Below are 11289 nucleotides of genomic sequence, written 5' to 3'. Positions count from 1 at the left end.
AGCGATTTGACTGACCATATTCTTATACATATATAATATTAAACTTTTAATTATAATACATATATAAGGTGTGTTTTAAACTTTTTAAAACTTTAAGGTTTATATATATATTTCGAAAAATTAAACTATTAATTTAAATTTAAAATAAACTAAATAACTAGATTTAATAATTATCTATTAATTAACTTTTAATTAATCTATTAAATCTTGTAAGGATTATCTAATCAAATTAAACAATTAATTTAATCATAATCCTTATCCCTCTAGATTTCGAAAATTAGGGTAAAGGATAATTTCCTTATTTTTCTCAATTATCCAATTAGGCAATAATTATCCAATCAAGTAATAATTATCCAAAATAAGATAAAACCCTAAAATAACAAGCAAATTTCAAAATTCAAGGGAGGAGGCTAGGGTTTTCCAAAACCCTAACCCTAATTTCGATTAGGGTTCATGGAGGCTAGGTTTTTTCCAAAAACCATTTGAATCAAAAACCCTAAAACCGAAAATTTTGGCCTTTAGGGTTTAATGGCTATAAACCCTAATTTGCAATTCAACTATTATAGCAATTCAATTTAAAACAAACAATGGCTCTGATACCACTGATGGGTTTTCGGTAAAACAAATAAACTAGAAAAACAATTCCTAAGTTCACATGCAACCTACTTTGGATCTATGTTTTAACTATTGAACATATAACTTTGAATTGCAAACAAGAACCCTAAAGGAGAGAGGCTAATTTCGAAATTAACAAACTAGGGTTTTAGAATTACATACCTTTCAATTGTTATAGCAAACAATTGTTAATCCTCTTGAACTTGATCTTCTTGGAAGCCTAGCACCACAAATGTAATGCCTCTAATGGAATCACACCCAAGAACTAGCAAGAAGGAAACTTGAAGGAGAGAGGGTAGGGTATGCAAAAATCAGTCTAGGGTTTCTTCCAAGGTCGGAGTGGCCGATTTTAGGAGCTGGGAGGCTCCTTATATAGTTGAGGGATCTAGGGTTTAGGAAAAACCCTAATACTCCTTTGCTTGGGGCCTAAGCTAATCCAAAGGCCTTATCCAAAGCCCCTTGGACGAAATCCTTAGGGTTTCCCCTATAGATTTCGTCCACCTCCTTCCAAGGAGGTTCTGGAGCCTTCCACTCAACTATTAGATAATTGCAAACTAGTCCCTGCACTTTATAATTAATACTTTTAACCCCAAAATTAATTCTGATTAAATTCTGGCTAACTATTAATTAAACATAATGATTTCTAATTAATATATTAATCTTTTAACATATTAATAAATCATTTATATTAATTTATTAATCTTATAATAAATCAATATCTCTCATTTCATAATTTCCTTGTCCAGTTGCTAGGTTTGAGGGCAACCCAAAAGGACTGTGATGCTATCAATTCAAGTACATACCAATTATAGTTATGGGCTTAGACACCTAATCCAACAGATCCACCGACTGATTCGAATGACTCTCTTCCCATAATGTCTCTTGAATCTCCACTCACAGGAGATACTTCAAATCCTGAAGAAGAGGACCACTCGTCATTCGATGGGGAGAAAAAGGATGCGAATGACGATTCGGATGTTCAATCTGAATTCGAAGACGTGAATGCTGAACTAGATCCATCTTATGATCCAAATTACCCTCTGCTAACAAAATGGACCAAATATCATCCAAAAACACAAGTGATTAGTGAATCATCTGCAGGAGTTCTTACACGATCTCAACTAAAAGCGAAACAGACTGCTCTATTCTCTCAAGCGGAATACTGCATGTTTAATTTGTTCGTCTCCAAGATTGAACCTAAAACTGTCAATACTGCTCTTCATCACTCTGATTGGGTACAGGCAATGCAAGACGAGCTCAATGAGTTTGAAAGAAATAAGGTTTGGAGATTGATTCCCACTCCAAAGGATGCATCTGTGGTTGGTCTGAAATGGGTGTTTCGCAACAAAATGGACAAAGAAGGCAATGTCATAAGGAACAAAGCGAGACTCGTAGTTAAGGGATACTGTCAGGAAGAAGGCATCGACTATGAAGAAACCTTCGCTCCTGTTGCAAGTTTGGAATCCATTCGCATCTTCTTGGCATATGCAGCGCACAAGAACTTCGAAGTATTTCAAATGGATGTAAAGTGTGCTTTCTTAAATGGAGAATTAGAAGAGACCGTATATGTGGAACAACCAACGGGTTTTGTGAATGAGAAGTACCCCGATCACTACTATATATTGGACAAGGCAGTCTATGGTCTGAAGCAAGCTCCAAGAGCCTAGTATGAAACTCTTACTCGCTTCCTTAAAATATCCAAATTTAAACAAGGTTTGGTTGACCCAACCTTCTTTCGCAAGAAAGAGGGTGACCACTTAATGATCGTCCAAATTTATGTTGATGACATCATCTTTGGCTCTACGAATCCTAGCTTAACAGTTGAATTCAGAAAGTTGATGGAAACGAAATTTGAGATGAGCTCTATGGGTCCGATTAAATTTTTCCTTGGCTTGAATATAATACAGGGACCGGAAGGCATTTTCATAAATCAAGAAGCATACACGAAGACCTTACTGTCTAAGTTCGGCATGACGGTAGACTCCAAAGTGAAGGTTCCAATGGCATTCGGAACGAAACTAACACCATCTCTGGAAAAGTCAGCTGTTGATATGACTCTTTATCTCCAAACGATAGGATCTCTAATGTATCAAACAGCCAGTAGACCAGATATTATGTTTTCCGTTTGTTATTGTGCTAGGTTTCAAGCTAATCCACGCGAACCTCATATGGTGGCAGTTAAGAATATCTTTAGATATCTGAAATGAACCACTTCACTCGGTATATGGTATCCTGCGAAATCAGGTTTCTTCGTCCAAGCATTTTCAGATGCTGATCTTGGAGGATGTGGGTTAGACAGAAAAAGCACAACTGGAGGATGCCAATTTCTTGATGGCAAGCTTGTCAGCTGGCACTCTAAAAAGCAAACATTCGTCTCGTTATCAACACCCGAAGCTGAGTACATTGCTGCTGCATCTTGTACTTCTCAGGTCATATGGATTCAGAGTCAATTACGAGACTATGGTCTGAACATGAAGCGAATCCCACTCTAGTGCGATTCCGAAAGCGTAATTCGCATCTGTCACAACCCAGTGCAACACTCAAAGACGAAACATATAGCACTGAGGTATCCTTTCATCAAGGACCATGTAGAAGATGGCAACGTTGAGATTCATTTCGTTCGATCTGCAGACCAATTGGCTCACATATTCACGAAAGCCTTGCCGGAAGCATCCTTTAATAGAATACTCCAAGGACTGGGAATGATGGTAGCTGAGTCGGTTCCAAAACCACTTTCGCCTATGAAGTAGCCCTTTCGCTTTTGGGTTGCTTGTTCGCTTTCGCTTTTAATCTTTTTGACAAGCGAAATAGAACGAACGCTCGCTCTATTTCATTTTCCGATTTTTTCGGTACACAAACTAAGACGAACGTTCGCCCTATCTCGCGCCAATTTTTCTAAAGCGAACTCTCGTGGTCTGATCTTTTTGTACATTTTGTATATCATTGCTTTCTCGTTTCGTTTTATCTTTTCCTAAAGCTTTCAAAAATACATAAAATTTTAAATTGTTTATGTTTTTCCTTTCCAAATTTAAAATCCAAAAATATTTTATTCTTATTTTGTTCTCTTTCTTTTTCAGAAATTATCAAAATCCAAAAATATTTTCTTTTCTTATTTGATATTTCTTTTGTTTATTTGAGTAATATTGCAGGTTTAATTGGAAAAACGAATGATGGGGCAGGTATAATTTCCATATCTTTGTACTAGCTAAGAGTCCCTAGAAGCATGTTGTTGCATGTTGACTAAAGCCTCAACAGACTCAATGTGAAGCCTTAATGAACCGAATCTACCCTTCGTTTCTTCCAAACTAGGCTGTTAAATTCACATCAATCACGAGCTACCTTACTCTTCTCATCTTGAGTTAAGAGTTATCTGCTTGGTCTCATTCACATAGCAGAGGTACATTTACTTCTATGGAGCCACCTTCAATTTTCTCCATTTGCCTTCATACTCATAAAAGTAACCCTTGAGACTCTCAGCTATACCACTAAGGTTTATGGTTACAAAACATCTGTGATAATGATCTTAGCTTCGTTCACCACGAACTGAGTGAAACCCAATATCTAAAACACATAAATGAATTGACGGTGAACAATTACAAAGTTCTAGCTCTCACCATGGAATTGACATAACTCCACCTTTATGGATTGTACCACGAAATCTCTTTTCTTTTTGCGTGATCGTTATGAATTGTTCTAAAACCAAGACTTTTCTACCCATAAGATCCAGTTTTATTTTTTTGAGATTTCTAAAATCATCCAGTCACTGCAATAATATCAAACCTACTTGTGGTTATGGCTACACTGGTCACACAAGTACTTCATCCAACTTTCGTTCTTATGTGAAGTTTCGTAGTTTGGGTTGAAGATTAAACCACCTTTTTAAGCCTAACTTTAAAAGATGCCTTTCATTGTTTCTTAACAAATAAATGATCGTACTTCAATGGGAAACCACACAGTTACTTCTTAGTCTCTCTTGACTTAGAAGGAAGAGATTCGTGCCCGGGATCCACAGTTTCATGTCTTTATTAACATCACTTAAATCCCACAGTTATAATTTGCTTTACTTCTTTATCTTTGGCACACTCTTGCACGAAGATCTTTATGATTTTCCAAAAGTCAAGTTCGTGACTCTTATGGCATTTTTCAGTTTCGCAGATTCGTTAATACATGCACTTATGAAGTTTGTTTCTCAAAAGTAAAAGGGAATTATATCTTTAAAAGAAATCAAGGAATCTGTTATGTTGGGTATTGAAGTAGTTGACGCGGAAATTGAAGATAATATTTTCAAAATAAAGGCGTGTGGAATTTTAAACGGTTCCATTCCTCACGCCGCCTGATGTCACCTAACACCATATCAGCCGCTACAGTTGTCACATCCCACTTTTACAGGCGCCAAATCAGGGATCGTCACACAATCATTGCTTGGTATTCTCTTTCACTATAAAAAGGGTTTTCAATCCATGATTCAATCTTTACCATTCTCAAAGCTTTTACAAACCCTAAAAGGCGATTTTTCTCAGTTCATCTTCTTCTCCAACCTGCAACAATGGCTGACTCTTCCTCAATTCAATAATAATCTGCTCAGTCATCTTTTCTCACGATCAAACAGAATCAAAACTTGATTCACGATTTGGCTCCATTCAAATACGATGCATACATGTCGTCGATCGTTGAATGTCTGAAGTACTCGTTGTTGGTCACTGCCCCAACCAAGTTCGAGATTGTTCCGATGTCGTTGTTGTCAAAAGCTTATTCCTCTGTCTTTTCTGAACAGGTAACTGGTTCAGACTGTGCAAGTAAGTCCTTCATGACGATCATCTATGGCCTCTACCATGGGATCAACCTCGATTATGGTTCTGTTTTATGGGTTCAACTGGTAAAAAGCACAAACTCCACTACTCGACACAGCGAGATTTCCTGTGGTCGATTTTGGACCATTGTGGTACAGCATGCAATCGAGAAGTTCACATTCAATTCATGACAGATTCTCTGATGTCATCGATTGCAACCTTTCACACTACCAAGATAATCGTTGCTGATACTTCCAAGTTTTCTTTTGTGGGTTCAATTCTTGAATCCATGTATAGGTGTGTGTCTGGGGAAAGCAAAATCATTGGGGAATACAAGAAGAAAACAGGTTCAGGACCTAGGGTCATCACTCCTGAGATGCAGCTTACTCTTGATGAAGCAGATAAAGTCAAGAAAGGGGGAAAACCGAAGCAACCGAAAGAGGGTCCATCTGCCAATCCTCCGGTTCCTAAAAAGCGAAAGTTTAAAGGCGAATCTTCCAAGCCAGCTCCCTCTTCTCCAAAACCAAAGCGAGTCAAGAAGTCAGTTCGTAAAGCTCGCATTCCTTCCTCATCTTCATCAAGCGAATCTGATGATGCAAATCGAGGCGAAACCGAGGATGATGTCAACCGCAATGATCAGGGGGTAAATTTCTCTAATCCACCATCTCCTACTTCCACATCTATTCCTATCACGATTGCTCCTTGACCACCTCTTGTTACTACTCAACCACCTACTTCTATTCCTTTTCAATCACCTATGTTCACTGAAACCACTACCACTACAACTACCACTACAAGCGAACCTCCTGTTAATGTCAATACATCTGATGTGGGGGCACAGACTTCAGGTTTTGCAACTACTTCTACCACACCTCCCCTTTCTCCTCAACCTCAACATAATTCATATGATTTTCTCAGTGCTTATGGACTAGATTTGACATGTTTCATTATAGTCCATTCTCTGTCTAAGGAGAGAGTGATGATGATGCCCCTATCACTCAGAAGGATCTCAAAGATCTACACGCCAAGCTGGATACTCTTATTGCATCTTCTACTACCTCCTTCAGCCAAGCATATTCTGAAGCAACAGTTAAAAGTATGTTTGATACTCTTGTAAAAGAACATGCAGCCACTCTCGAAAAAGCAAACCAGGCAGTTGTTGATTTTTCTACTTCATGTAAACAAGTGACCGTAAAAGTCGATAAACTAATCTCAGAGACAAAGACCTTTATGACAGAGCTCCAAACTGCAGCTCAAACGAATGCTTCCAAAGCGAATACTGAGGTTTCCAAATTAACCACTTCACTTCGCACTGAACGGGAGAAACTGGAGCAAATCCGCACCGGTATCTCTGTTGATAACACAACGTTTCACACTTCTATGTCTTCAAGGCTTACTTCACTCCAAGACGATCTGGATCTTGAAAATAAAGTAATGGACGAACTTGCTCTTCGCACCACTCAACTCCGAACTCAAACCGTCAAGCTCCAGCAAGCAAACAAAAAAATCGACGAGCTCAAGTCTGAACGAACAGTAATGAAAACTTGCGTCAGAGATGTCAATTCGGTATTCTCAAATATTCTTGAGGCACATGATTCCATTCTGACCATTAATGTTCACAGACACTTGGCAGATAAACTCTGTCCTACATTTGCTATTCTTAACAGATTGGAAAGTGTTTCTGAGGCACCTGTCCCTCCGAAACAAGGGGGAGAAGCTGAGAAAGTTCAATCTACAAAGGCAGGTGAATCATCAAAGCAAAACAAACCGAAGGATAATGTAGCTTCGGGTTCAAAGGGAAAAGATCCAATGGTTGATGATGATGAAGATAGTGAAGAAGAGCAACTAAAGCGAAAGGCTCGTTATCGTGAGTTAAACGAAAATGCTCATATTGTGAGAGAAGCCGAAGAGAAGGAAATAAGAGAAAAAGAAGCTCACGACGCTTTGGAGAGCAGAAAAACACTCTTTCTGTTGTGGACGTTGGAGCAAATGTTGCATGAGGTAGTTGAATTTCTAAGTGTTCACTGGCTGGATCCAGTTGCTTCTTTTGAATTGGAAAACACGAAGGATTCCCAATTCGACATGCCAATAACACGTAAAGCCTTCGTTTTTCATTGCTTCGATTCAATTGCAACAGTTCCTTCTCCTGATGCGAAAGTAGATAAAGCCTTAATTGACTTTTATCTCACTTATGCCAAACCTCATAATATTGACCTGGAGTGCTTAGAAGTTAACAACAGTCAAAGTCACAGGACCAATCGCTACAGGAAGCTTTGTGAATGCGAAGTTCAAGGCAATAAGAGGCTCAGCAAATGTTATACACGAATTCACTCTTGTTGATTTACCCAATCTTAATCCTCATTATTGGATTCTGTTGCTCAACCTTCTGCTGACTGAAGAGCAAAAATATGAACCCATTCTAGCTCACCTAAAGCGAATGTTGGTGTAACGCCCGTGTTTCGGGGCTAAGCATTATTAGATGATGTAATAGTCTAGGTCAACTATTGTAACTCTTTTTGAATTAATAAAGATGAATTACTTGAGTATTATGTGAATTATGTGAATTTATGTGCTTTTTACTTAATTATAAAGATATAATTAATAAAGAATAAAAATAAACGTCAAAATTTAAGTTTTGAATAAACCCGATATCTTCACATGAAGTAGTAGTGGTCGTGACAAGGATTCCGGACATATAAAGAACGCCGAAATCCGAGTTATAACGAAGGAGTTATGACCTGTCGAAGTTTCGCGACAGAACCGGCACGACACCGGGAGGCGTAAATAGTGAATTTACGATAGAGCGACTTTTAGCTTTAGCGATCTAAATGAAAATCGTATAATACGTTAAACTGAGAGCTTCCATAAAAAGAATGCCCAAATCTGATCTCGTATGAGGAAGTTATGATTTTTCGAAGTTTCGGCTTAGCAGTGTACAGCCCAAAACTCGAATTTTAGTTCGAGCGGTTTTCGGCTTACGTGACCTAAATGAGAGTTGAAGATCTCATTAATAGGAACTCAACGATAAAAAGACAGACGAAAACAGAGTCTGTATGAAGAAGTTACGAATTTTACGCAGACATTTAACAGTGTAATCTTCTCATACTATTAAATTTAAAATTGGTCGAGAATTAGCCGATGGAGTCCAAATTAAAGTTGTAGATCTTGTCTTTACCTACGCGTGGATATAAAGAACGTCAAAAACGGATTTCGTATGCGAAAGTTATGAATTTTTAAAGATTGGCTGTTTTACCTGCGTCCGACGCCATGTGTCAGCACCAGGCTTCGCCTTGGAGCCTACGCAAGGCTCACGAAGTGAGCACCCTTTCTCACGAAATGAATCGGCCCAGACAGTCTATAAATAGAGGCGTAAATCACCCCCAAAACTCACATCTTTCATACTCTTTCTCTCCCATTACCCCCAAACCCTCTTCCCCCTTCCCTAGCACCTCCTAGGTGTTAGAGGCGAGTCCCGGAGCGCCGGAAGGCTCCGAGAAGAAGAGCTTTCGGCTCGGAAGTTCTGCCCCTGCAGAGCCCGGCTCCTAGCCAAACCCCTGGTAAGTGAGATATGCTTACCCTACCTTAAGTATAGCTTATGTTTAAATATAGTAATGTTATTAGGACCTTATAATAGTAATAATAGCTAGACTATTAATTAGTCGCGGTTAACGTCGAACTAAACTCTAGTGGTATTGATACTAGGTTTTGTCAAGGGAAAATTGTTTTGAGATAACGAAGTGCTGTCCGAGTACCGAGTCACCACCTTACCAGGTGAGTACATAGTCACTTTCATCTTACACATAGATATGAAGTATTTAATATAAATTACGTGCTATGTGTGCATATTGTCTGAATACTTGCTGTCTATGCTGATGAAAGATTTTTATACATGTTTTAAATGATTTAAACTGTATATGTATTTTATATCTACAAAAAAATGTTGGGATAAAACATGGGTAGATGTAATAAACGATCTGTGATAAAATGATGAGAGGCCTCGATGTTGTTGTTGTTGATTCTGTCATCTAGCGGAGTATGGATGACAACCACGGACTCTTCTAGACAGTCCAGTGGAACGCTAGCAGGCTCGCAACCTGTAGGTGTTTGTGAACGATGTGTTCACCGGTGTACTCCATCCCCCTCATGGTTGCCTTAAGGACATTTATTGCTGAGGAATCCCCTTAGCAGTAGTGTCCATCCCGATGATGATCCTAAGGCTAGGTCCCTTATGATAGGTGTTTAGGGACGTAAAGTGAGGATAACGGGAACGGGTAATCGGGTTATTGTTAGGTGATGAATTTAAATAACTTATTTATTGTGGGTTGAAAACCCTATGTGCTTACCAAGCTCCCAAGCCTGACCTACTCAGTTTCATATATTACAGGTAGTGGCGCTCGAGCATAGATGTGATGTTTTGGATGAGGGATTACGGATATAGGCCTGTAGATATGAAATAATGTAGTAAGGATTATATTGCACTGTTTATGCTTTTGATCTGTATCGAACATGACATCCCGAGTCTTTTTAATGAAATACATTTCTAGGGAAATGCTTTGATAAATCTTTATCATATTTTTATTTTGGGAACAAATTCCGCAACACTTTTATGTAAAATGTTACTCTGATTTTCAAACAAGCATAAACAAAATCGGTCTTTTCTGGCCGTGAAAATGGGGATGTCACAGTTGGTTTCATATATATATGAAGTGACGAAGCTTGATGTTGAAATTGCTGGAGTTCTGAAACAAAAGCCTACTGTCAAACCGATTGGAAAAGCCAATGACATGAGTGAAATGCGTATGGGTAAGATTGATACAGACCACATGACTGTGATGTTTCAGCGTAGGACTGATACTCCTGGAGCTTTCCAAAAATGCCTCTTCGCTTTACCAGACAAACACTTGTTCTCCACCGTCTGCTTAGAACACATTTTGGAGATCATTAACAAGTGTAGCTTGAATGATGCTGCTGCGAAGAAGAACTTCAATGATATGATTCGGTGGTATATTGCCTTTCGCAGAATTCTTCTCGCTGTGATACCCAAGATCTTCAAGACCGTTAAGAAGACTCAGCAGTGAAGCATCTCTCGCCTCAATTGACGCAAAGGGGGAGATTGTTGGGTATTAGATGTTGCGCCATTGGGCTTACAATATTTAGTCCAACATGTACACGGTTTTGGGCCTGTCCAACCGTCTCATCTATTAGGGTTTATGTATATATAGTGCATGCATGCACCGTAGGTCGTTAAGGCTTTTGATCTCAAGTAATCTTTTGTAAACCCTAATCACGCCTCTACAGTAGAAGTTCTTTGTCGAGCTCTTATGAGGCTGTGAAGCTTAATCATTCAACTCATTTGAATCATTGTCGTGTTCTTATTTACATATTGTTTTTGAATCTTGTCGATCATTAAGGGTTTTATCCCAACAAATTTCATATCTTATAGATCTGGACTTTTGTAGTAAGATGGGAACCATGCGTGGATTTTGGGTCATTTTGTTCCCTTTTGACCTAGTTTTAAGAAGGACATGCATGGGTCATGTGTGTCCATAATTTTTGGATTTTTATGGACCATTAGGAGTCCTAGAAACATTCTGGAAAAGTTAGGCTAAGGACTTTCGAGATTAAGTGCTTAATGGTTGAGCCCTTTCCATTTTTAGCCTTTTTGGATCTAAGGCTTGAGATCTAGACCTCTTGGTTGGTCTCAAGGGATTAAGTTGGAAACTTTATCCATTTAGACATTTGAAATGATCAGATTTGGACCTTGGAACCTTTGGTATTGGAGGATTCATCTTAATCCATTAATACATTTTGGATCCAGTTCCCAAGGCATGGCCTAGGCTGCCACGGTGTGGCGAATGGGGAAAACGTGATTGTCTTGTTGATT

Source organism: Lactuca virosa, chromosome 9, assembly GCF_052849685.1.
Source record: "Lactuca virosa cultivar CGN04683 chromosome 9, Lactuca_virosa_CGN04683_v6, whole genome shotgun sequence".
Lineage (NCBI taxonomy): Eukaryota > Viridiplantae > Streptophyta > Magnoliopsida > Asterales > Asteraceae > Lactuca > Lactuca virosa.
Note: the sequence above shows the minus strand (reverse complement) of the source record.